Here is a 24316-nt window from a genome sequence, read left to right on the forward strand (position 1 = left end):
GAGACAGTTTCTCGGCCTCTTTCCCACGGTCACGCGTGTGTCACCGTGACCTGCCCAGCTCAGGGAGGGAGGCGGCATCTCTGTCCTTCACCAGACACTCCACTGACTTGTCGGTAAATAAAAGTCAGGGAATCTTGACTGGTCTCCTCAGCTGCTCTCTTCAAAGTGGTAAAGGGCTGACATAAAATACCCATGTCCTGGATTTCTGGGAGGTTTTCACTGAGTGCACATTGTTTTTGCCCAGCAAAGCCAGGAAAGAATTTACAGTTGGTCAGCACAGCGAGATTGCTCTGCTTTCTCTTTCCTGGGACAGAAAGCCAGTTTGAAACAGATTGCTAGCAGCTAAATGCAAGTTCCTTAGCAGCTTCCAGGGTGAAAACATTCCGTCTCCAGATCTCCTTTTACGTCCACAACACATTATTCCGGTGGAGGGCTCTCTTGCTAAGAAAAGCTGTGATAACTCCCAGCCCTGTCTCCAAAGTGGTTCAGGTACGGGAGCCAGCTCCCCGCCACGCATCCCTTGGCCCTACTGCCCAGCTGAGATGTCCTTAATTCCTCCATCTGTCCCCTCCAGGCTCTGGCTGGCTTGGCTCTCAGACGGTCAATACATACAGCAGGCTGCAAGGCTGCTTCTCCTAAATGTACGCTTCTCCTGCGGCTTCAGAAGAAACGATGTCGCTAAGTCCCCCAGCCTGCTCCTGGGTGCTTCTGGGGCTTTCCATGCTAAGCCACCTTTGTCCTGCACACTGCATGCAGACAGACAGGAGGTTCACACCAAAATCCACCTCTCTTCTCTGCCTTTAACTGAACCAAAACAAAAAACAGATGGAAAAATCAAATGCTGGCAGTGTGAAGCATGTGGGTTGCACTTGCATCAGCCCTCCTGGAGCTGCAGAGTGTATTCCCTCCTGCTCCGCAGTCTCAGGGCAACGCCAGCCTTCCACAAAAGGGTTATTGCTCAGGGAAGGGGGTTCCTGCTACTCCCCCCTGCCAACCACCGAACAGCATGGAGATGGAAGGGAAAGCAAAAGGCCAGAGCAGACTTAGCGTTTTAGGATAGTCCAGGAGGAACAATTTCATCCTCCAAGCAGGATTTGCGTGATGCACAGCGAACAAGGCACTGGGGTTGCAGACCGAGTAGTGAGGGAACAGCCACATACTGGACAGTGAGCCGCTTTTAACCGACCTCCGTCCGTCCCACACACTCCCTGAGGCAGAGCCCTGGCGGAAGAAAGAGCTTGTGACCATAGAATTAAGACCCTAATGAATGCATGCCACTCTGCCGGACGTAAGCCGCTCAGGTGTCTCTAATACTGGGATTTCTTACGCGCTCAGCGCCTGACTTTGTAACCTTAATCATGTATTTTTTAGTGTTGTTTTTGTGCACATGTGAGCTTATCTTCTTTTACTGCGGCCTCTTCTTTTCATCATCTTTCTAGGGTAAACAGTACCTGGACTCTTCCATGTCCTTCCTTGGGAGCCCATCAGTGTCCCTGAGTGCTCCTCAACTTTGCAATTGCTCCTCTGAACCGGGGTGAGCCGTGCAGCGCAGCGACGGGGCTGTTGCAGACTCGACTCCGGTTCCCTCTGGAGCCTTCTTCGCCCACTGATGCTCGGAGGCCGCTCCTGCACGCAGACGAGCACCCGATAACCCCCGTACCACGCCAATGCTCCCCAGGCAGCACGGCGGCAGGAAGAGGGGGAGTGCAGAGAGCCTGTGGTGAGGGCAGGGGCTGACGGCGTGTTTGTGGAGTAACACTCAAACTGCCGTAACGGATTGCCTTGTTTACACTGCGCCCAGGGAAAAACACTCCTGGGATGGAGACCGAGAAGCGTCCAGAAGCCTCTGAGAGCAGGAGAAGCTCCGCATCCTCCCGCCTCTTACTTTTGCTTTCAAAACCACTACCCCCCCCACCACTGTCAAGGCGCGGAAGCTTTAAAATCACTGTAGTAAGCATGGGAGGGATGGGGAAAGGAAAGGAGTGCTCCGATGGGTATGTGGCTCTTCCACAGGAGTGTGGGCTCCCCCTTGCCAAGAGGAGCCCTCGGTACCCAAGGATGCACCAAGAAGGGTCGCTGGGCCAGGGGCTGCCCCGAGGAGTTGCCACAACATGCTGAGAGACGGAGAAGGAGAAATAGGAACCACCTTAAGGGAGGGGAGCCGCCAGCAGAACAGTTAAAAATGACTAAATACTTTCCCAATATCACTCCTCCACGTAAGCACTGCTGTAATTGCCCTTGGGATGTTGCACAACGGCAAGAGGGAGGGGTAGGTGCTGGCAGGGCAGGCAGGGAGGGAGGGGTCCCCAGCCGGCTGCCACACCAAAAGGCGAGCAAAGCTCCGTCCCAGGCGCTGCTGTCATCGAGGAGAGACACTCCACGTTGCCCCAGGGACACTCTGCCACCTCGGGGCCCCGCTGCTGGATTTAGCCCCTGAGGGGCCATTTCTCGCAGGAGCTGGAGGACTCACTCCTCATGCCTCTGAGACACAGAGGGCTGCCCCAGGGAGCAAGAGCAAAAGGCAAGGGAGGAACAGAGCCCACGTTGCACTGTATCGGAAAAAAAAAAAAAGCGAAAGAAAAAGAGAGATATAAGGGCTTCATTCAAGTGCTCTCGCTCTCTGGAAGTCTCACGCAGAGCAGCTGGTCTTTAAGACAGTCGCAAGCACGACATGCAAGCACAGAGCGGTTACATTTCTGGGTGCCTTTATTAGTGACACTCAGGGGCATCCACTCGACCCCCGTGCGAAGGAAAACGGCTGACTCATTCTTCCAACGATGCTTGAGAGCAGGACACGGTGCTCTGTAGCAGCAGCACGGGTCCTCTCCCGCTTCGTAAGCCAGATCACTGGATCCAGGCTCAGACGCCACGCACGTACGCAAGCACAGGCTAATCCATGGATGCCCGTCCGTGGGTCCCTGGATAGAGCATCCACAGCCTTTGCTTCCAAAAGCAGCCTGCTGATGCTCGAGCCGAAAGGGAAACCTCTGAGAGATGCGGTCTCGAGGTTTAAAACATCTGTGGGCCACCAGCCATTAAATAGGATGCTATGCTGGTTTGCTGCTATTGGGTCTTACGCCAGGTTCATCACTGTGCCGGCTGGGTACCGTCCAGCAATGCATTAAGTGATGTGACTATTTCTGTTCTCATCACATGTTTGCTCTCATCCTCTCCAGGGTATGTGGGGGGCCAGGGGGGCGGGGGAAGAAACACACATTCATTATGGAGTGTCTTATTTTGGTAAGGTTTTTCCTTTCTCTGCCTTACGTGTGCTGTTGGGCTGCTGGCAGAGGAGAAGGGGGATTTTATTTTCCTAATATCCATGTACTCAAGTATTTCTGTTAGAGGAGGCAAAGTCAAAGAAATGCTAATCAAATATCCAGGAGTGCACAGTGCTGACATCTGCACCTCGCTACTATATGGCCTTTCATTAGCATTACCTAAATGTACGACCATACAAAGAGCAGATTTCCTTAGCAACAGGGCTGCCTTCATATTTCCTCCCCACTACCCCCTGCCCTTAGAAGAAAAATGACTTCAGCTCTTTTGCAGAGCAGCGCTCGCAGCCACTCCGCGATGCAGCAGTGCTATACAACACTGCCAGGCTTACTATATGCTGCATCTGGGACACTTTCCTCTCTACGCCGGGATCCGCGAGCCATAAAGCAACCTCTTGACTTAGCTCTTCTGTACAGCCACAATAAAACCTCTCTCTTTTCCTAATGGAGCATATGCAAAACAGCCCTGTAATGGCAGAGGAGGGGGGATCCTCTCCTCCAGATGACTTACAGCTCCCCTCGCCGAGGGAGGATGTCCAGCACGCATGACGGTGCCGGCATCGCCGGCTGCCACCTCCTCTGCTCCCTGCCACCTGGTCGTGGGGTGCCGCCTGCCCCCCTCCTCCCCAGATCGCACTTAGAGCCACCTTCGCCTTGGGCAGGGAGCTGCCAACCCCCCCCTCTCCCCGGATCTGGGCCAGAAAGACTGAACAGTTCATCCTCTGAGCTCTCCCCCGGTGCCACAGCCTGGTGCGCTGGGCTATTTTAAGAGCTCGTCTGGGAGACTGGCACACGCACCGCGCTGTCGGGAACTCCCTGCTTCTGTTTCAAAAAAAGCTGGAGGCTGGGAGCCTGCTGGGACTCACCCCTGTGATTCCCAAGGTCTGACCCTCCTCTCGCTGGGACTGGCGCAACGCTGCTGAGTCAAACGAATTAGTCCCAATTAGCACCGGTGAAACGGGAGGAGAATCGTGCCCTCCCCGGCATTTCAACCCCTCCGGACGGAGGCTGACACCACTAAGCCTCCCCCTCCAAGTATGCCCCTGCTTTTCATCTCCCTGCTCTCAAACCCGCTCAATCCGTGTCGCCATTCCCTGCCTTTTCCACACGGATACTCTCTCCCTTTCCCATTATGATAGGGTCTTTGATTGCACGATCGCATAACTATAATGAGACAAATATTTATTTTGCAGATATGGGTTAATCAGACCGAAGGTATAGAAATATTTCATGCGCTAATCAGAGTACCTTCAGCAATCAGTATAGTAAATAACTCGGGTAAATTAACATAGGAGAGTTCCCTTATCAGGTTTTAGTCTAAGATATATGTGCATTAAGGACTAATTTGCCCTCCCCCCTCAGATTTGGGCTGGAGCCCAAGATGGGGTTCACATCAAGGTTTCCTCCCATCAGCTTTCACGGGATCTGTGTGGGCTTTGCTCCTGGCAGGATCAGACGCCGGGATGAATATTCAGCAGCGCGATCGCCTCGCCTTTGTTTTCTGTGCTCTGCACCTTTAAATTTCCAAGGGCTCCACTGTTTGCAGCTCAGACAGCCTTTTTGCATTCAGTTCGTTGCAAGCTGACACAGAAGACAGGATGGAGCAGGTTGTGTCTCCTGCTCTGAGCCCTTCACGCCACTCTGGCAGCGTTCAGGGGCCATATTAAGAGCCGCAAGTAATTAGTGAATTCCTCCTGCCCCAGCGCGGCGCGGAGCAGCGGAACGCAGCACCCCGTGGCAGGCTGGCGGTGACAAGAGCGGAGGTGCGGCGGTGGCTGCGGGGACGCTGGGCTCCCATGCGGGTCTGGAGGGGCCGAGAGTGGGACAAGCCAAGGGAGAGCCCAAGAAGGGCTCTTGGCCACAACAGGCCTTCCCGTGGTGCTCGCCCAAGCTCCTGTAAATTGGTGGTCCCAGGAGATACCTGACGCATAAGTGCAAGAGCTGCCCAGATCCCCCAGCCTCAGTGTCCCTTGTTCCAGCGTCCCCAAACCACAAGTGGCTGCACGTCTGCCCCAAACCAGCTCCTACAAGTGCATTTTCCTGGATTTGCTCAGAAAAAAGCTCCCGCAGAGGAAACACGGAGGACCTGGAGATTCTCCCATTGCCTCTGTCGTGTTTTGGGATCCCTGAGAACAAAAAGCACCGGAGGAATGGCAGGCATTATAGTAACGATGGTGACAAATTTAATTAGAGCAGGAAGCTCTGGAGTGGATTTCAAATGGCAACACGGCATTTTGTGTGAAAGCATTGCCTCGCGCCCCCCCCTTCCCTCCCCGCCTCCACCACGCGGCTCCATCCAAACCCACCCCACCCCGCGGGATGCGTCCCTTTAATTTTCCCACATGTCGTCCCCTTCACCCCCCCCCCAAGGACCGACACATTCCCGCGGTCTGGAAAATGCAACCGTAGAGCAATTCAATAATACAGCGGCCAGATGTGCAACAGTATATCCAACATGTCATTCAAAGGACCCCTTCAGTGGAGCCGAGACATGCTATCCCGCAATCTTAACTAATACATCCTGGGGCCCTGGAGGAGTTGATGGATGTATACAATTCCCTTTCCTACAGCTGTGGTCCCTTTTAGAGGGGGCATCCAGACTCAACAATAGCCCCGCTGTTGCTTTCAAGACAGAACCTCTTCAGACAAACCAGGATTAATCCTGACCCCGCTTACGTCCGCCCGGACTCTGCCGAGGTCGGTGGGGTTTCGGAGCCGAGGGCTGGGGGCAGGATCTGGCCTCGTGGAGATGATGTCTGCCGTTTCACCTTGTGCTACAGCCTCTGAGAAACCTTGGTAACTGGTTGGAATATAACCACCTTGGGGAAAAGGCAAACGGAGAGGAGCAGGTAATAAGATTTCTAACTGGTGCTGGTAGAAAGAAGGAAGTAATATAACAGTTTAATTAATCTATGCCTATTAGCATTATTAAAGAAAACAGGGAGCTATTGGAGATTTACCTCGGAGAATATCATCAAACGGGGACCTTCTGCGGGGAATTTTATGTCTCTGTGCCCAATTTATAACCAGCACGGAGGTGTGGTGTTAGTGACAGCCAGTGCTGAAATGTCACAGTGCTTAGAAGTCATTAGCTGGGGACACAGGGAGAGAGAAAGAGAGGATGGAGGAGGGGACAAGGGAGAAATGGGGAAGGAAGGAAAAGGAATTAATTTAATTAAAAATATCTTTAGAGCCTGTCTCTTGATTTGTGTGGTTTTGGGGCTTGGCAGAGCTGCTGAGAACGGTGTGGAAGGAAAATCAAGGTTGCTGGGGCTTTTTGAAGCTGATAAAAAAAAATAAGCACACTTTTCATGTTCAGGAAGATAAATCCCCATTTTCTCAGTCTCAAGACAATCCAGTTATTTACTGACAGTTTTACTGTGAAATAAAAAGGGCTTTAAGCTTCTTTCTACTTGATGTCTCCATAGCCTGAATATTATTAGATCCCAGCCTGGTGCAGCTGGAGTTTTGGTTAATAAATTTAACGTCATTAGACAGAAAAGCCTTCTACTGAATGTTGCAATTCTTTTTTTTTTTTTTCCGTTGCAGTCAGACTGTATGTAGGTGGTAAGAATCAAAAGAAAGGAAGTACGCTTGGCAAATAGGGGAGTGCTAAAAAAAGGTTTCACTCAGGCTTGGGTTCGGCGCGAGGGTGTTTCGCCCATAGATGAGGCAGGGCTGAGCCTCCCTGGGCGGACGCACCCCACCGCGGCGCCGGTTTCACAGCATCTCTCTGCAAAACACTCCTGCTTTCACAGTGATGGAGTGTCTCAGGGCGCTCGGCCCACTCAAAGGGACGGCGCTGCCAGCAGCCATGCCCGCTGGGCAGGACCCCTGGGAGCGGCAATGCTACGACGCTCAGGGCCTGCCTTGGTGCCACCACCACAGGGCTGTGCTTAGGGTGGCCCTTCTGAGAGAAAAAAGTCGTCTTTTCCAGCCAAAGTCTGCCCTGGGGCCGTTGCAAGGCCAAGTGTTGGTCAGCAAAATGTGCCTCAGTGGGACAAGGAGGGGACAGCCATGATGGTGGGCGAGGAGAAGGCAGATGGCGGTGGGGCCTCTGTCTTCCCCTGTGGGGAGACAGGCAGCTGCGGCCCCCTCGGAGTGGGGCTCACTCCCATGGAGGGAGAGCTCCCACCCCCAACCAGGCAGGGCCATGTTCTCCTCTCAGTGTAGCTGCCATCTTGTATCTCCCCCTGCCACCTCCTCTCCTCAGCTGCTGCCCCGGCCATGGCTGCACGCCTTCTCCTGCCAGGAAACATGACAATTGGGAGGAAGACACTGAGGAAGATGCTGAGGAAGATGCTGCAGCAGTCTCATCCCCCTGTCACACACCTAGCCTGTTTCTTCCCCAGCTCCTGCTGCCTTCCCACCACAAGCAGGTGGCTGCCATGGCCGGGCCCTCCCTCCCTGCTGACAAGCCTGAAGCATGGCAGGGTTGGGAGGATCCTTAATTTTGGGGATCTGGTCCCTGTGGGTTGGCTAAAACATGTTCCACATGGTGGGTTTCTAACCCCCAAACCCCTCGGGTGTTGCAGACACCAGGAGAGGGTTTTGATGGTGGGAGCGGGGCCGTTAGTCACCTCCCGCCCGGCGGCCCCCCGCAGCCATGGGTTTCACCCCATGCAGAAAGAGCCTCAACGATCAAGATAAGCCCTTTTACAAAATAAACAGCGGTGGCTGGAAGTGGAGAAGCAGAAGAGGGGTCTCAGGGAGATAGCGAGGGGCCAGGGCTGGCCAGGGACGGGCAGGGACGGTTGCGGAGCCAGGGGCTGCCGGGATGGGAAGGAAGTGGTTGTTGTGGGAGTAACGTCAGGAAGAGCCTCCGCTGGGGCCCGGGCGGGCAGGGAGAGGGGAAGATCAGAGAGTTCACAGGACGGGGACGGGGACGGGGAGGAAGCACTCGAGGGAGAGGAGGCCAAGGGGAAGGGTCCGATGTGGGTCTGGTGTGGGGGGTGAGCCCTGGGCAGCGGTGTGCTGGGAGATGCCTGTCCTGGGAGCACAACCAACCCCAAAACGCTGCTGGATTCACTTTTCTCCCCTGCCCAAAGCGATTCCTAAAAAAGGTTGCTTTTTTTTTTTTTAAATTCCCCCACTCCAGTGAATAAAAGCAAAACAAATAATCACGAGAAGCAAGGCCGGGTAATTAGCAGCAGATGGCTGGTGATGACAGGTACCTTCATACCTGTGCACCCCTACTTAACAGCCTTCGCACTTGGAGGTGCTCCCAGATCCATTGCTCTCGCCAGCTGAACAATCGCAGCCCGGCTAGAGGCACCGATACAGGAGTGCAGACAGCAGCGCGGTGAGCTGCTTTAGGGAAATCCAGTTTAGAGCCAAGGCAATGCATGCAGAGTCATTAATCTAGGTCTAGTGCCAATAGGGATGGCTTTGCATTAGCGCCGGGCCCCTTTGTAGTTCAGACAATCAGTCGTATTCAAACAGCGCGAGATAACACTGCAGAAAGCTGAGACCATCGCAGCTCATTCCTCCTGTAAGGGGCGGGGGGAGAGGATTTACAGGCAAAATAGCATTGCATTAATGGGACTGCTCAGTATTCTGCACAGACGCTCGTGGATAATGTCTTTGCAAACTAACTGCAATAAATTAATTAAATTAATCTACTATGCCGTGCTTGTCCCCACCCAACATCAAATTCAAGGATGATCAGGGCTTGCCTTATCCTCCATAGCCTACGAAAGAATCTGATCTCACTTGCTCTAGAGTTTCTGAGGCACTGAATTGCAAAGTACCACCTGCCTCACTAAACTAATCACCAGCCTGGTGGTTTAGATCACATCAGTTTTACATGTAATTAAGACTGTCCAGGAGGGCATGCAGCTGCTTACATGGTCGTTCCCTCTTATACAGCAACGTGCCTCCTGCTCAGATAGGTGCAATTAAACAAGCCTGTTCACAGTCATTAAGCATTAATGCACCTCATTAGCATAAGAACTGGAAGAAGCTTTGATGCAGGGAACCCCGCAGGAGAAGGAGATAGAGAGAGATGTACATACAGACAGGAAGGCGAAGGGCTGGGCCACCACCTCCTCCTGGCCCCGACCAACCATTCCAGCTCCATTTCTCCAAAGCAATGAGCCATGCCGTGCCCTCCTCCCCAGAAATGGGACTGGGTTATCTTTCTCTCCCCCTCCCCCCCTTTCTAAATTATGCTGGTGGAAAAAAACAAAACAAAACAAAACAAAAAAAACCCAAAAAACCCCACCACCAAACTGTTGGGATATTAACCTAGCGAATCCATTAATAAGCTGAACTCTCTGTTGGCTTTGACACAGCACACTAAAGCTTTAAAGAGACAGGGCCCCAGACACTGGAGATAGGGGCAGAGACAACAGTGCTAACAAAGAGCCACTGTTGCCACGGCCGTGGCCATCTCGGGTAGGTCCAGCTGTCTTTGGTGTTCTGTTTTCCAGACACAAAGAGCAGACTGAACCGTTTTGGTCTGAATGGCTTTCATTTGATGGTAGAGAAAATGAGAGGGAAGAAAGAACCTAAGTAAAGTGTCCAGGAGAGAGGGGGGAAAAAAAAAAAAAAAAAAGAGCATGGTGTGCTGCAGGTCTTCAGTGAGAAAGGCTGCAGCTCCCTGGAGCACAAAATGGGGCAGTCTCAGAGCGCAAAGGGAAGGCGACGTTGCAATTTCAGAGCAGCGCATGCCACCGCGAGCGAGTAACTGTGGGTTAGCAAGGATGTACGCCCCAGGGGAGCCGGGACGGACGCTGCCTGTCTCTTACATGCTTGCCCAACGCTTTGCACAGCGATGCACAGGTGTCTCAGTATTGCCAGACCACAGATAACAAACAGCTTGTCTGACTTGGTTTTAACCTCAAGGGAACACCGTGTGTTCGTACAGCTCCTGGCACCACCAGGCTCAGAGCCCGTTAAGAAACTCTCGCCTGGACCACTGTGCGTTAGTATGCAGAGCCTCAGCGAGCTTTACTGTCACCATGGCAAGAAATGGACTCGCACCAGGAACATGAATCATCTGGAAAAAGTGAATCTCCGAGTGAAATGGCTTCAAGGAACCACCATGCTCACGTGCTACCACAGGGCTGTTCCAAATCCACACCTCAACCCAAACCATATCCCAAGGCTCCATCCTGGGATGGGACAGGAATGTGCCCACACTGAACAACCTTTCTGCTGCAGCTGCAGCCTCAAGACGCCCAAGTCATGCCCTTACATCTCTACCAGAGGCCAAACCTGCATCTCATATGCTTGAAAAACAGGTCTGAAATGTCCAGTCCAGATTCCTCTGTTACAAAGCACAGCTCTGAAAGATTGAAATGGAAGCTGAGACCTGTCAAATCCACAGACCCACCCACTGGAGAGCCACGCAGGCTCATCCCCACTGTACGCTCTCTGGCCCTCCGTCTAGTCCAGTTCGTAAGTGATAAAAGCGTCCACGACTGCAACTCTCATCTGGGAAGAAGAACAAACAACCCAAGCAGATCTTACCACTGGGAAATGGTTTCTAAGGGTCTCCAGAGAGATTCTCTTTCCTACGCTCATTCCATTAGTGCTGTGCATGCTCCATTGTCCCAGTCTCTCCCTCCTTAGTGGTTACATCCTACAAATACAAGCAGATTTCTAATCCCCTGTAGTTATTTGGCCCACGTTGATAATAATTTTCCCTCCTTGAGCACCTTTTATCTAGAGATCCGGAAGCATCTCCCTGGCATTAATACTTATTAGCTTCTCCACCATCATGCAACGTAGGGTTAGCACCGTCACATTTTCCAGCTGAGGGGAACTTGAGCATGGCACAGTTAGAGATTCAGTTCTGCCAAGTGGTGCATCCTCTCATGCCCTATCGAATGGCACAGCGATGGCGGTGTTCGGCCCCTTGCTGAATCGGACCCTAAATGATTTGCCAACAGCGTCAGAGAGAGGAAGAGATCCCAGGTTTGTGCCTGAGTCACCAAACCCTCTGTTTTCCCTTCTGCGCCTAGAGATGTCAATGCAAAGTCTCCCATGGACAGCAATGGGAAGTTCATGCTTTTTGAGTCAGTTGAAACAGCTTTTTTTTTGCTTTTTTTTTTTTTTTTTTGGGGGTGAACAGGCTTTTACTGCACAGTCATTTTGATAAACCATGGAGCCAGGTTTTTACCCAGCAACAGGCTGGGAGAATGACTGATGGAGACCATGACCCCAGTGAACCACAGCCTTGCTCCCCCAGTCCCTTCCCATTTGCCTTTTGTGATTACAATTAGTAGTGGGGGCCAGCAGGTGGGGGGAAAAAAAATAAAATAAAATAAAATAAAAGCCCCCCCACCCCACTCCCACCCCCTCATTGTCTGCGTGAGGCTGGCTGAGACTCTGCACACTGCAGTCCTCTGCCCATTGTACTGCTGAGAACATGCGAACAGACGCTCTCGGGCAATGGGTTTTATTGAACGCAACTTCAATGGCAAATGGAGGGGGGGGAGAGAGAGAAAAAAAAAAAAGCCTTGAAAATCCATGCCAAAAAAAAGAGGTGGGGAGGGTGTTTTTTAATGCAATCAATGGCTCCTTCCTATAACTCTGCCTGTTGTGAGGAAATTTCTTTCCAGTAGCAGCCAGCAGCAGTCCCAAGGCTGTGACATTGCTGTAACGCTTGGAGCTCAGCTCTCTATCTCTGGCAGCAGCCCCGTCTTTTTGTCATTATTGGCTGTGATTGCAGGGGGTGCACGCCAGCTCGCCAAGTGCTGAGATATTGCTGTCTTCCCCTCCCTCTGGACAACCTGCCCTCGGAGAGGAGTTTGGGAGGGTGGTGGGGAGGAGATGGGGGTGAAAGAGGGAGCTGAATTCTCTCTGCCTCCCCTGAGTAAGCTCCTACCCAAACCCACATGGATAGGTAGAGGTCCCCAAGGCCCTTTCGGAAAGCTCATTAGGAAAGTAGTGACAGATGCATTAGCTATTAAAAAAAAGGGGGGGAGAAGCTATCATAGAACTTTAAAAAAAAGCAGCAGCAGCAGCCACCCAACAGTTTTATTGCTGTCAGATCCATTTTTTCAGTGGGCACATTGCAAAGCAGGAGAGGTTTGGGTAAATATCTGACGCACACATGCTCTTCCCATGCACTGGGCTGTCAATAATCCAGCCGGGGTATTTCTTACACCTCCAGGAAGGAGCTGCCAGCTCTGCCCATTGCCACCACAGCCACTCACCCTCCTTATCCACCCCAGCACCTCCCGGTGAGGAATTTTTGGGACAGGCATGGCTGGCTGCCCGCGAGGCTGCCGAAGAACCCGCTGAGACGCCACGGGAGGCCAAAAAACCTGGGCGTCAGCTGCTGCCATCGCCAACTCCAAGCTGCAGCCTGGGGAGGACAGGTCTTGGCATGAGATGTTCCCTCCTGATCTAGGCAGAGGCCGCTGAGACGGCGATAGAGTCCTGCGTGCCGGGACCTGCTGTCCCTGCAAGCTCCAGCAACGCGCTCAGTGGAAGGACGGGTACAGGTCACGTTGTGCAACTGCATCGGACGTGCAGTCAGGCTCCCAGCTCCGTCTCACCCCCCCCATCGCTCCCACACAAGGTTGCAACCCACAGCCCTCAGAGCTCGGGGAAGAGGCGTACACATGTGCTAGCGGGGTGCACGCTGGCAGGAGAACAAGGAATTGCCTCTCTACACCGAGGGCGAGCAACACATCTGGCAGCAGCTGGCAGCCCCGGAGCCCTGCCATAGGGACTGGGGACCAGGCACGGGGGAGGATGGGAAGTGGGGGGTACTGGATGATGACCGGATGCTCTGGTTGGTGGTCTGGGCTGGTGAGCTGGGGTGGGCACGGGGGTAGACGATGGGAAGGATGGGGAGGCAGGATCAAGGTGATGGTGTGGGTTTGGTCCCCTTCCCATCCTATGAACCAAAAAGGCCACCATTGCTCTTACACCTGCATGAAGAGCTGAGCCCAGGTAATAACAGGAGAACAACAGATGTTGCACCTGCATGACAGCTCCTGAACGGTGCCAGACAAGCTGGAATTCACATCTGAGCCGCAACGGCAAAGCTCTTCCCACAGACAGCGGTGGGAAGCGGGGATCAAAATGCCACTTCCGCAACCACGCTCCCAGCACCAGGTCCTGCCTCCACATGCCGTGTTTTCCACAGACCATCCTCATCACTACAGGATGCTTACAGCAGGCACGAGCGGGCCCTCTCTGAGACCTCAGCATCCCTCAAAAAGGGGCACAGCTCTTTCAGAAGCAACCAAGGGGGTACTGGCAGTCATCAGCCTGTGCCCCCCGACCTCCCCTCCTGCCACCTCTCAACCGCAGTCAGGAGGCAGAAACCTCACCGGAGGAAAACAGCAGCAGCAGAAACCGTCCCCCTCGGTTGAGTTTTAAATGGCTCTCGAATCCCTTCAAACAAATCTAAATGCACCGATCCTATTGTGTGCATAAATCTTTGCACCGGGGCCTGCACGCCTCCACACTATTGATAAAGAGAAACGAGTCTTAAATATTTAATGAGCGAATAAACCCGTTAAGAGGATATGATTAACTGCACGCCACAGCTCTGCATTTAAGGTGTCCCTGCTGTACCTTTAGAGGGGTTTTATTTTTAAGGGAAATCAGCAGCAGCAGCTGGTGGAAGCGAGCAGCCGGGGTGTGCGGGTGCCGCACGAGCAGGAATGCCGGCGCAACGCTCCACTTTGGAGGCATAAATATGCCACGGGAGCCCGTGCTATTGGGGGGGGGACGGGTGGGGCCGTATTGACTCAGCCCGATGGCGAGGGGGCAGAAAATAGAGCCGAGGAGGTTTTATGAGAGGTGGCAGGAGCCAGGCTGTCGGTTAGAGAAAACGTCTGAACTCTGCACCTTGCCGTCTCGCCTCGCCGTGGGAGGGGGCTGCTGGGGGGATCAGGAGACCTTGGAGCTATTTCCAGCTGAACCAGGGAGCTGGAGTGCGACCTTGGGCAAGTCGCTTACGGTCACCCTCTGCCTGGAGTCGAGCTCTGCATGAGACAACCAGAGTCTTGTCTGCTGCGGGTGCGGATCAGGGCACTATGGGGAGCCAGGCTGGTTGCACGTTCCTTCCCTCTGCCTCCACCGAGCCGGCAGCAGCCTCAGCCCGGGGCCGGAGCGCCGAGCAGGACCAGGGTACCAACTCAGCGCTGCACACCGGCCAGCCCACAGGATGTTTCTCAGGCACGCAGAGGGCCGTCGATGGAAGATTTTATGAAACCAAGTGCTATAAATGTCCCCTTGCTATGTGACTTTTCATGTTTCTAAATTATTTTGATCATTATTTTTACCAGAGCGAGGCGAATAATACAAAACAAACCACCATGAATCATCACTCCAGTTTTTAGATATGTTAAATTTAGCTGTTTTGGTGCCACCTTTTTGTTTATATTCTCCAAGTGTTTCTTGCCAACAAGTTACCGGCAGGGATTTTTGGCCAGGAAGGGGGAAAAAAAAAAAGACAAGACAGACTGTTAATTTTAAGCGGCGACTGAAGATATTGGAATAAAGTGAATTTCCAATTCTTAATTGCAACAGTTCCCTCCCCAAACCTCAAGTCTAAAAATTAAGCCTGTCCAATCGGGAAGCCGAAATTCATCATGTGATCTAAGATCCCAATTAAAACAACTCTCATTCTTGAGACTGAGTATTCACAAAAGAGTGAAGACCGCGAATTATTTGCAGAAATTATCCGGAGAACAATTTTGAATAATGAATACGATGGGGGAAATCGCAGTCACTTTGAATACTTAATGCAACTACAAAAAATCATGAACAATTTGTGAATAGAAAAGAGGTGAAATGCGTGGAATAGATCATTTATCACAGTCCTGCCACCGTCAGCGATTATTACATATGAACGATGCCCCTGTATGCCTGTAAAGGCTGCAGAAATTAGCTATAGCGACTGACGGACAGATGGAAGTCATGCTTGGAAATACACCTAATCGAAGAGGCTGTGCTACCACAGCCAAGTAAGGGCCCATGCACCCGTGACCTGGTATAAATCAGGGCAAAATAAGTCGGGAAACGGGATGTACAGAGCAACCCCAGGCAGGAGGAAGGGATGCTCTGGGTGACGCAGCCGAGCGGAGAGCAGCTGTAGAGGAAGAGGCGCGTAGCCCTGACACATGCTGGCCAAATCCCAAGAGGTGCTAGCGCAGAGTAACATCGAGGACGAGGTTCTGGACTGTGTGATTGCGACTGGTAGAAGGGGTGGGAGATGCCCGCTCCCCTCCTGCTCACACTGCTGCTGGGATGGCCGGCGAGCGGGGCAGCACAGGGGCAGGAGCTGCTCCAGGTAGGTCTGGGTAAAACACGGGCAGATGCTGCTTCACCGAGTCCTGGTTCTGCAATGGGAAATACCATCCCACTGGCCGGAGACTGTGAGCACCCAGAGATCTGCAGGGCCTGGAGCAGAGAGCCGGGGTTTCGTCAGATCCCACCCTGTCTCAGCCACCTCTCCCATGCCCTGGGCTGAGCCAAACTCTGGCTTCACCTGGAGAGCTGCTCCCATGGCCACCTTTGACACTCAGCGTGGAGGAACAGAGAAGCAGGCAGCTGCTAAAACCTGAACGGTCTTTCTTGCCCAGCAGCCAAACTCCACATCCGCGTTGGATTTACTTTATCACAGCATTAGCTTTGCATTGCATCTACCAGCACCGAGTGTGGAGGCCGAACCCTCACCAGGCTTGCTTTTCTGCAAACGGGGTTCAGCTGGGAGGGAGGAGGAGCTGAAGGGAGAAGGCTGGGAGAGTTTGGGGAGCAGGAGTAGGTAAAGAAGGAGAGAGGGTGCTGGAGGACCTTGGGGGCCACAGCAAGGTGTGGAGGAGCTGGAAGACGGCACCAGCATGAGGAAGCTGGGCAGGTGGCTACAGAGGACGCAAGATGATCATGACAGTGCTGAAATGGAACAAGCGTCCCCAAGCAGCACCGACTGTAGGGTCCAGCCATGCCACTTCAATAACACTGTTTTTTTTCTCTCTAGTGCCCAGACTCTCTGTGGACCACCTGTCCCAGCAAAGACCCCTTCATCCCAAGCTGGATCACCACATGCTGGGAACCGTGGTCCCTGAAGGCTGCTGCCACCAACTTCAGCCCAGGCAAAACCAGCTTGTGCAGTCGCTGCCTGCACTTCCCTGCAGAGCGTGCAACTGCCCCCACGCCGGGCAAAGTCTGCAAACACCGCTCGGGCGGAGAGACGCTGGGCCTCTTCCTGCCCAAATACTGTGTGCAAGGCAGTGCAGCAACGGTCTGGTAGAGATGGAGCTTTTTTACATCCCAGCCCGATCAGCTGACATTTATCAGGGTAACAAAAGGTTACAGCCCGATCACAAGACAGGCTGACGATGCATCTTCCCCTTCTGGGGAAGGAAAGTCAAGCACCAAAGTTGTAAAAGGACTCCAATCATCTTTCGTATCTTCTTCTGCCTGCAGTTTGACATGTGGGGACATGGTTCCTCTCATCTTCCTTTGAAATGAAAGAGGAAAGGAAAATGCAGAAAATTATGCATCTTAGGTGCAAGAATTAAAAAATAAATAATCAAGTTGTTCTAGTGTTTCGGGTCAAATATTCCCCAAAGCTTCTGTTGCAGTACTCTAAGAAAGCAGAGGCTGGATCTCTCGAATTCAGGATGTTTCCATCAATTCATACCAGCATTTCAAGAGGCCTGGCTGCGAATGCACAGGAAAGCCTGGCTGTTATATACCTGGACTGAGGCATCGGGAGAACCACTCATGAACTGAGAGTCATTATTTGTTATTAATTCACCTGGAATCTGTGACTTCTTACATGTTATTTTGCTACTTGGCTGCAGAGTGAAACAGCTCCTTAAAAAAAAAAAAAAAAAAGGGAAAAACCAAACCATCCACCAGTGCAGAATCATCTTTCCAGTAGACTATAGTAGGCCACCAGCAACCTGGATCAAAAGCAATGAAGACTGTCCTGGTGGCTTCAGGGTTTTCTTCTTGTGCCCCTTTATTTACTGTAGATTCCCCCTCTGGCAACACTTACCAGCCCCTGCAGAGATCGCCCTGCTCCAGCCTCCTGCTTTTCCAGGTTCAGGCAGGTGCTGGGGATTGCATTTGGCTGTTTTCGGACCATAGGTGTTTGCTTCACGTGTCCACGTAGAGCAGAGTCCCCTCAGAAAGGCAGGAAGCTGCTGCTGCTCCTGGTCAGGGAATCGCATGGGGAAAACCAGTTTCTTTTACAAAAGTCTCCAAGTGAGGAGTTTCTTCTGGAGAGATGGAGAACTGCGGGGACCCCACAGGCTCTGCTCCTGCCTGTCTGATGGATTCTCCCCAGCACCAATTTGGCTAGTACGGTGGTTGCCATAATGATTTTTTGGGGAACAATGGTTTGTTGGGAAAACAACTTGCTGGGATAATGACTTAAGGTGCACAGGGCACTTCTATGCCCCAGCTCTCTCAGAGCACTCACATGTTATCTTGCTGACTTTGCAGACAGGGAAACCGAGGCACAGAGCTGACTCCGGAGATGGCTGAGGCTCCAGCAGTAATTCCAGTTGCAGCACTCGGATGCTCCAACGATGCCCACGTGCTGCATTATCAGCGTATCACCCACAACCTGGCTGAACTTCCCCAAGGTCCCCTGACGAAGGATCTCCTGCGTCCCCTGTGTCCACAACTCATCTGCTGCAAGCCACTGGCCTTGGTCCCTCTCTCTCGAGCACCAGTTTCTGTCCTTGGCACCCAATGGGTGCCTCTCCCGGCAGCCAGGCTCTGCCCCACGGATGCTCAGGGTACCACCTTTCTCCCCACCATCCCCAGGAGGGCATCACGGCAGGGCTCGTGCATCTCTGCCATGGCTGTGACGGCGAGGCGGACAATGACATTTGCTGCGGGAGCCTGACATTGAACCCAGCCAGTCAGAACGACGGGTGTTTTGCTGGCAAGGGTAGCGGCTCCGCTCCGACACCATCAGCGAGGGGACAGGAGAGGGAGGGGAAAGGAAAAAAGCCGAAGCAGCAGCCAGACAGCTGCCTCTTCCTCCTCCTCCTTTTGTGCAGAAATGTGTTTTTGTTTGTCAGTCAAACAGATTGTTTTCTCCTTCTTTGCAGGCCAATTGTTTCTGCTCCTGCAAGATAAGGGATTGAAAAGGGCTATATTTTTATGGCACTGAATCTAGGCCCTCCGAATTGGAGGGGAGACATCAAGTGGGAGGAGATTCCTGTTCAAACCAACACTGCTCTCCCCAGTTCCACTCTCCAATCCTATTTCCACCCCCATTTTCCTTTTTTCTCCTTCCCTCTCCTGCCTGGAGCTGCCTCTCAGCCCTCTCGCTATTTAATCTCTGTCTCTCTGGTGGACTCAGGAGGTTTACGCAGCTTCGTCCTCTTTGCACCATCTGCTGAAAAGAATCCGTCTTTCCCCTTGCTGCTCTGTCAGGCGGCTCCTCCTGCCATCCTCCCACCCCAAAAAGGGGAAAGCAGAGCTAGTGCCGCCGCACGTGTACATCCAGATGAACAAAACCCAGGAGAGGAGGGTCCTTTTCTGTGAAGGTCTTGCCCAGAAAGCACCTTGGAGAGCCAGACCCCAGCATGGGGCAGGAGCAGGAAGCAGAGACGAGGGAGGAAAACGGTTAACAAGAGGAAGCCCAGGCCAGGATAAGACAGCAGGTTCTTCTCCTGCCTTCCGGAGGGGGTTCAAGGAGCCTGTGTCCAGCCTTCTTCCTTTCTCTTGTTGGACTCCCCAAAATCCGCAATCCAGGTGGGATGCTATGACTGATGATGATGGTGGAGAGCAGAAACACCGGAGTGGTGACCACCGAACAATCGTCAGCATCGTATTTGCACCATCAGAGCGGGTTCCCAAGCCCAGGGACCTGGAGAAGGTCCTTACTCCAGGGACCATCAGAGCAGGAGGCAACCCCAGCCTTGCAAGCGGTGGGGATGCCTGTATCCCACGCACGAGTCCTTTGCTCCTGTGTGGTGATCACATCGCGCGTCATTGTTTGGCGCTGAGGACCAGAGGGAGATTTTGCCTCCCCTCCTCGGGGGATGAGAGCCTGGAAGGGGGCAGCGTGGTTCATATCCAACTCATAAGCCTCTCAGAGCTCAGGCTTGAGGACTGAGATTCACTCAATTAATTTTGCTTTGGCAAAAAGTCCATTTTTATTGCTATTTCATGCCTTCAGTATAGATTTTCCCTGCTCGTCTCAAAGGGATAATAAAACTCGACTCGTTCTTTTTATAAAAGTCTCACACTCCCTCTCTCACCAGGCTCTGTGTTCCCCAGCTAGAGATGTAAATTTAAAGGGGAAATGCTGTCATTTAAAACAAAACAAAACCAAAAAAAGCAACTCAGAAAGCCCATCTTTGAGCATATTCCAGTTCTCAAAACTAGGCCGTGCAACCAAAGCAAAAACCAAGTGGCTGCCTTCCCGCAGCAAAGCAGCTTCCCCGTAGCGATGCCCACCCTCCCGCTGGGGACCGGGGGGACCACCAGCCCTAGGAAGCCGCCCTCCATCTTGCGTGGCTGGTGGTGGCCCTCAGCTTGCTGGGACGTGTAGTTTTTGCCAGCTGGGTGCTGGTGAGCGCAGGTGGTGACCGCTGCTCTGAGCTGGCTCTTTGCACTTGGCCGTGACACCAGCTCCGCAGCACCTGCACCTGCCTCCCTCCTCCTCCTCCTTCTCCTCCTCCACACCGGCCCTGAGCAGCTGTATGAGCCCCTTGGGGAAAATCCCAAATCCGTGTGGCGCCAAGTGTCAGGCAGGTGGATTTTGAGTGTGGTTTTGGGCGGGCAGTGGGAGGGGACACCAGCAGGATGATGCTGCTCCCTCCGCCCCAGCTGGGATGCATCCTGCCTGGTCTTCGGAAGGGCTGTAGCTGCAGAGCATCCCTCTGAGAGGTGAAGAAAGGAAAGGGAAACTGCCTTTCCTCTGCCTCGTGCCCTGATGCGGGGGATAGGATGCGAGCAGAAGCCAAGTCGCTTTACTGGAAGTCTTTCATTAATGAGTGGCAGCAATTGCCTGGGGACAGGGTGGGGTCCCCAGCACTGGCAGTTTTTACGAGCAGGTTAGACCCAGGTATCCACCAGACACGGCCTGAGCACGGACTCAAGACAGTTTCCTCCTGCCCTGGCCGCGTGTCTGATTCAGTGACGTGCATAAATCCGCCGTCACCAGGACTCTCCCTGCCTTGGCGGAAACCAGGAGCGAATCCAAAGCAGAGCGAAGCCGCGCGAGGCAAGAGGAGACGTGCGCGTGCCTGCGCGGTGCCAGCCGGCGTGCTGCTGCCGCACCAGCCCGGCACTCAGCCCTGTGCCACAGCATGGGACCAGACCAGCCAGGAACAGGTCAAGGGGTGACAGCCTTGACCGTGCACTGCATGTGCAAACGTTTCTCCTTCTCCCCATCCTCTTCCCTTTGCCTGCACCCCACTGCGACACTGCCTGCACGCTCCGGCTGCCGGGAACTCAAAGCTGTGCCTGCATCTGGCAGGACAGGCAGCGCCCACGGCGAGAGGAAACCCGCAGCTCGCTCTGCTCCTGCAGGTGTGCCTCCAACCGACAAAAGTTTTAGGGCAACTTGCGCTGGGATGGGCAGGAGAGGAAAGACGAGGGTGAGAAAACCCCCAGCGATGTGACGCTCCCTGGCTGACCCATGGCCCATCACCTCTAGGCTCAGCTTGCTGTGCCCCTGGCGAGGCTGCAGCCTGGCTCCATCAGTTAAACCAAAGTTGTGCCATTTCCTCTGATGGCAGAATAAACCATCCTTCCCCATTGCGAGCTGCCAAGCCTGAAGGATGCTACGGAAAAGAAATCTGCAGCTCCCCCATTTTGGAGGAAATCAGTCGGGGTCCCTAGATTTTCCTGCAGAGCCCTCACAAGACCCGACCCTCCGGGCTGGAAAATCCTTAGCAAGCTGTGACAACCTCTGCAGCTCAGGCAGAGGCGAGAGATGATTAAGACTGGCTGAAATCTCACAGGACTCTGACGTCTGAGAGGCCCCATGCAAGACAGAGAAACACCCCAGGCTGCTCCTTGCAACCCGCGACTCCCCTCACCTTAGCACAGAGCCGAAGGGAGACCGGGGACCGAGCGAGGCCAGGAACCAGGTCACTGCCACTGGTTTCCAGGCAGCAAAGGTTTGGAAGAGCAGAGGATCATTTAGCAGAGCGACAGTGAAGGTTCAGAGCAGAGCCTTCAAATTACATGCTACAGAGCACTTTTCCTGCCTAAAAGGTCTCTGAAATGACTGTGGCGGCTCTGAAACGAAGCACTCTGTATGCAATTGTTCCCTGGGGCTTGCAGAGGAGACGGAGCCCGGAGAGGAGAGGTGGGTCTGCGGTCCCCGGCACGGGCACCTCCTTATCAGATGAGGATGAGCACTTCTTCTGGGCTCCCCGGCACAGCCGTGCCGCTTCCCTAAATCCCCCTGGCAGTTTCTACTGGCCGTGGTATTTTTTTTATTATTTTTTATTTATTTCTCACTTCCTGCCTTGAACTTCACACAGCTCCCAGCCCAGGGCTGCAGAGCTGCTGCTCAGGGTGTGGATGCACCCAGCCCGGGCTCCGAGCCCTGTGCGCAGGCACACGCTGAACCCCCCCCACCATCATCGCCCTCGCCATGCCTTGAGGCACACCTCCATCCCGCAGGGAACGGGGAGGGAAGAGCACTCAGGGGGAACATGTCCTTTTCTCCATCTCCCTTGGCTCCTTCCCATCCTTCTCCACTCCATCCCCCAGCAGCTCAAGGTCCATTTTCATCAGCCAGTGACAGACACCAGGAGATGCGGTCTCAGCACCGGCTGTGCACCTGACCACGCAGCGCCAGGGCACCACGCACAGCCAACCTCTGCCTCGCCCCCCACAGGTCCCCCCACCCGCTCCCACCAACGCACGGGTGACAGTACCCACATCCGCAGAGCCACCACGGTGCTGCTTGCCCACATGGGGAACACGAGCTGCCACCCTGGGGAAGGCAGCTGTGGGGCAGGAGTGCTCTGCAAAGTCCCAGCACCCAGCAGAAAACCATTTCTGGACCTTCAAGGAGGCTCCAGCGATGCCCACGAGCTGGGGCAGCTGGACCTGAGCTGGGATAGCCCTCAGGTGCTGGCACCACCAGAGATGCCTTTCCTCTGCTTGCACAGGGCCCTAGGACCGCTCTGCTATGCAAAACCCCCACTGTTGTTTTTGTTCCTCCAAAACATCACTTTGGGAGGTCACCTGAGGGCAGCCAACCTGGGCACCGCTCACAGCCAAGGGGAGAGCAGGCAGGAACCAGTGGCCACAAGAGCTTTTGCAAAGCCAAATTTGCTCAGGTCAAGGGACGGCATCGCGCTCTGTCAAAGGCGGCGGGGAACAAACGCGCACCCCAGCAGCTCCCCACTCTGACGTCAATGAAAACCTCCAGCAGGTCTGCGACGTCAGCCGCGACGCTTCGCCACCGGCCGGAGAGCCCTCGGGACGCCGACCCCTGGGCCGGGGGAAGAGGCCAGTCAGCATCTCCGTTGGGATCCCTGGCTGTGCACGCACCACCGTGCTCAGGCTGCTGTTCCAGCTGCGCATTTCCAGGGGGTGGTGGGAATGGGGGACACGCACACTGGAATTTAGCTGGAATTTAGCAGCTTAAAAGCAGCTGCACCACTGCTGGGGGCGGGGGGGCCGGGGTTCCCAGCCCACCTTCCTCCAGGGGGGCTTCGGATGCACCAAGTCCCCCCTCTGCATCCCCACGCTGCCAGCTGGGAGCACCGCGGCCACCCGCGGGCTGCACGCACCCGTGGGGCCGTGGGGGGGCCGGGGAGCCCCTTGCTGCCCCCCCCGTGACGTCACCGAGCTAGGACCAGGCTCACACTTGGGGGGTCGGGGCCGGAACGGGTTGCGGTTGCAAATTACGAGTGCGGTGCAATGGGAGCGCGGGCGGAATGCAGCGCTGGGCAGCGGGAAGGGAAGGGAAGGGAAGGGAAGGGAAGGGAAGGGAAGGGAAGGGAAGGGAAGGGAAGGGAAGGGAAGGGAAGGGAAGGGAAGGGAAGGGAAGGGAAGGGAAGGGAAGGGAAGGGAAGGGAAGATGCCGGCGGCGCGGCGGGGACGCGGTGCCACCGCCACTCCAGCGGCAGCCAGGAATGCAGCGGGCCCGGCGGGAGCTGCGGCTGCAGCCGCCGTTGCGACGCGAAGCAAGCGGGATGGTACCGCGGGGCGGCGGGCAGGGCCCCCCGCACGCCGGCAGAGCAGGGGGGGCTGCGGCCCCCGCCCCGCTCGGGCAGCCCCTCTCCCTCCGCCAGACAACGGCTGTCACCCCCCGCCCTCCCCGGGCCGCCGGCCTCCCGGGGCCCGCCTCGGCGGCGCGGCCGGCGGGGCAGAGCCGGGGCCCGCCCCGGACCCCCGGAGCCGTAGCCGGAGCCTTCTTACCTGGCGGGCCGTGCCCCGCTGCGTCTCAGCGGCGGCGCTGGGCGGGGGCGGCCCCGGCGGCCATCCCCGGGCGGCCGCGCCGCTCTCCGCCGCGCCGCGCCGCGCCGTGCGAGCCGCCTCGGCGGTGTCAGCGGGCGGGAGCCCCGCGCGGCGCCGGGAGGGAGGGGAGGAAAGTCGGGGGCATGACCGAGCGCCGTCGGAAGTGCACGCGCGCCCGCCGCCCTGCCCGCGACGGCGGCGACACCTGCCGGCCGCGCCGCGCGCCGCCGGTAACGGGCACCGCGCGCCGCCGGTAGCACCGCGCATCGCAGCGGGGGCTGGTGCGATGGGCACTGGCGCATCGCGTACCGGGCGCTCGGTACCGGCCACCGGCGACCCCACGGCAGCCGCTGGGCGCGGTGCACGGGGCACCGGGCCCCCACTCCCGGTTGCTGGGCACTGGGCGCCGGCAGCAGGCATCGTACGGCAGCTACTGGGCAGCACGTGCTGGGTACCGGGCACTGCACGGCGGGCACCGGTACTGGGTGCAGGGCACCCCGCTGGGCAGCACCCGGCGGGTGCCGGTACTGGGCACCGGGTACTGCATGGCACCGGTGTGGGGCACCGTGCGTCAGGGACCACACACCGGATTCTGGGTCAGGGCTTAGGTCTGGATTTAGATCCACATTTGGATCAAGATTGGACCACGTGTGGGGCTGCACTTGGAT

General features: G+C 55.1%; 1 protein-coding gene across 2 annotated transcripts in view; it reads right to left on the bottom strand.

Moving 5' to 3' along the window:
• RAI1 (retinoic acid induced 1) overlaps window positions 1–23751 on the bottom strand; it is a 76694-nt gene extending 52943 nt beyond the window's left edge. For both annotated transcript variants that reach the window (XM_054843710.1, XM_054843708.1), the window contains exon 1: window positions 23610–23751. The gene's annotated coding sequence lies outside the window, so the exon portion shown is untranslated. The remainder of the gene's footprint in view (window positions 1–23609) is intronic.
• Window positions 23752–24316: the final 565 nt, after the last annotated feature.

Source organism: Grus americana, chromosome 15, assembly GCF_028858705.1.
Source record: "Grus americana isolate bGruAme1 chromosome 15, bGruAme1.mat, whole genome shotgun sequence".
Lineage (NCBI taxonomy): Eukaryota > Metazoa > Chordata > Aves > Gruiformes > Gruidae > Grus > Grus americana.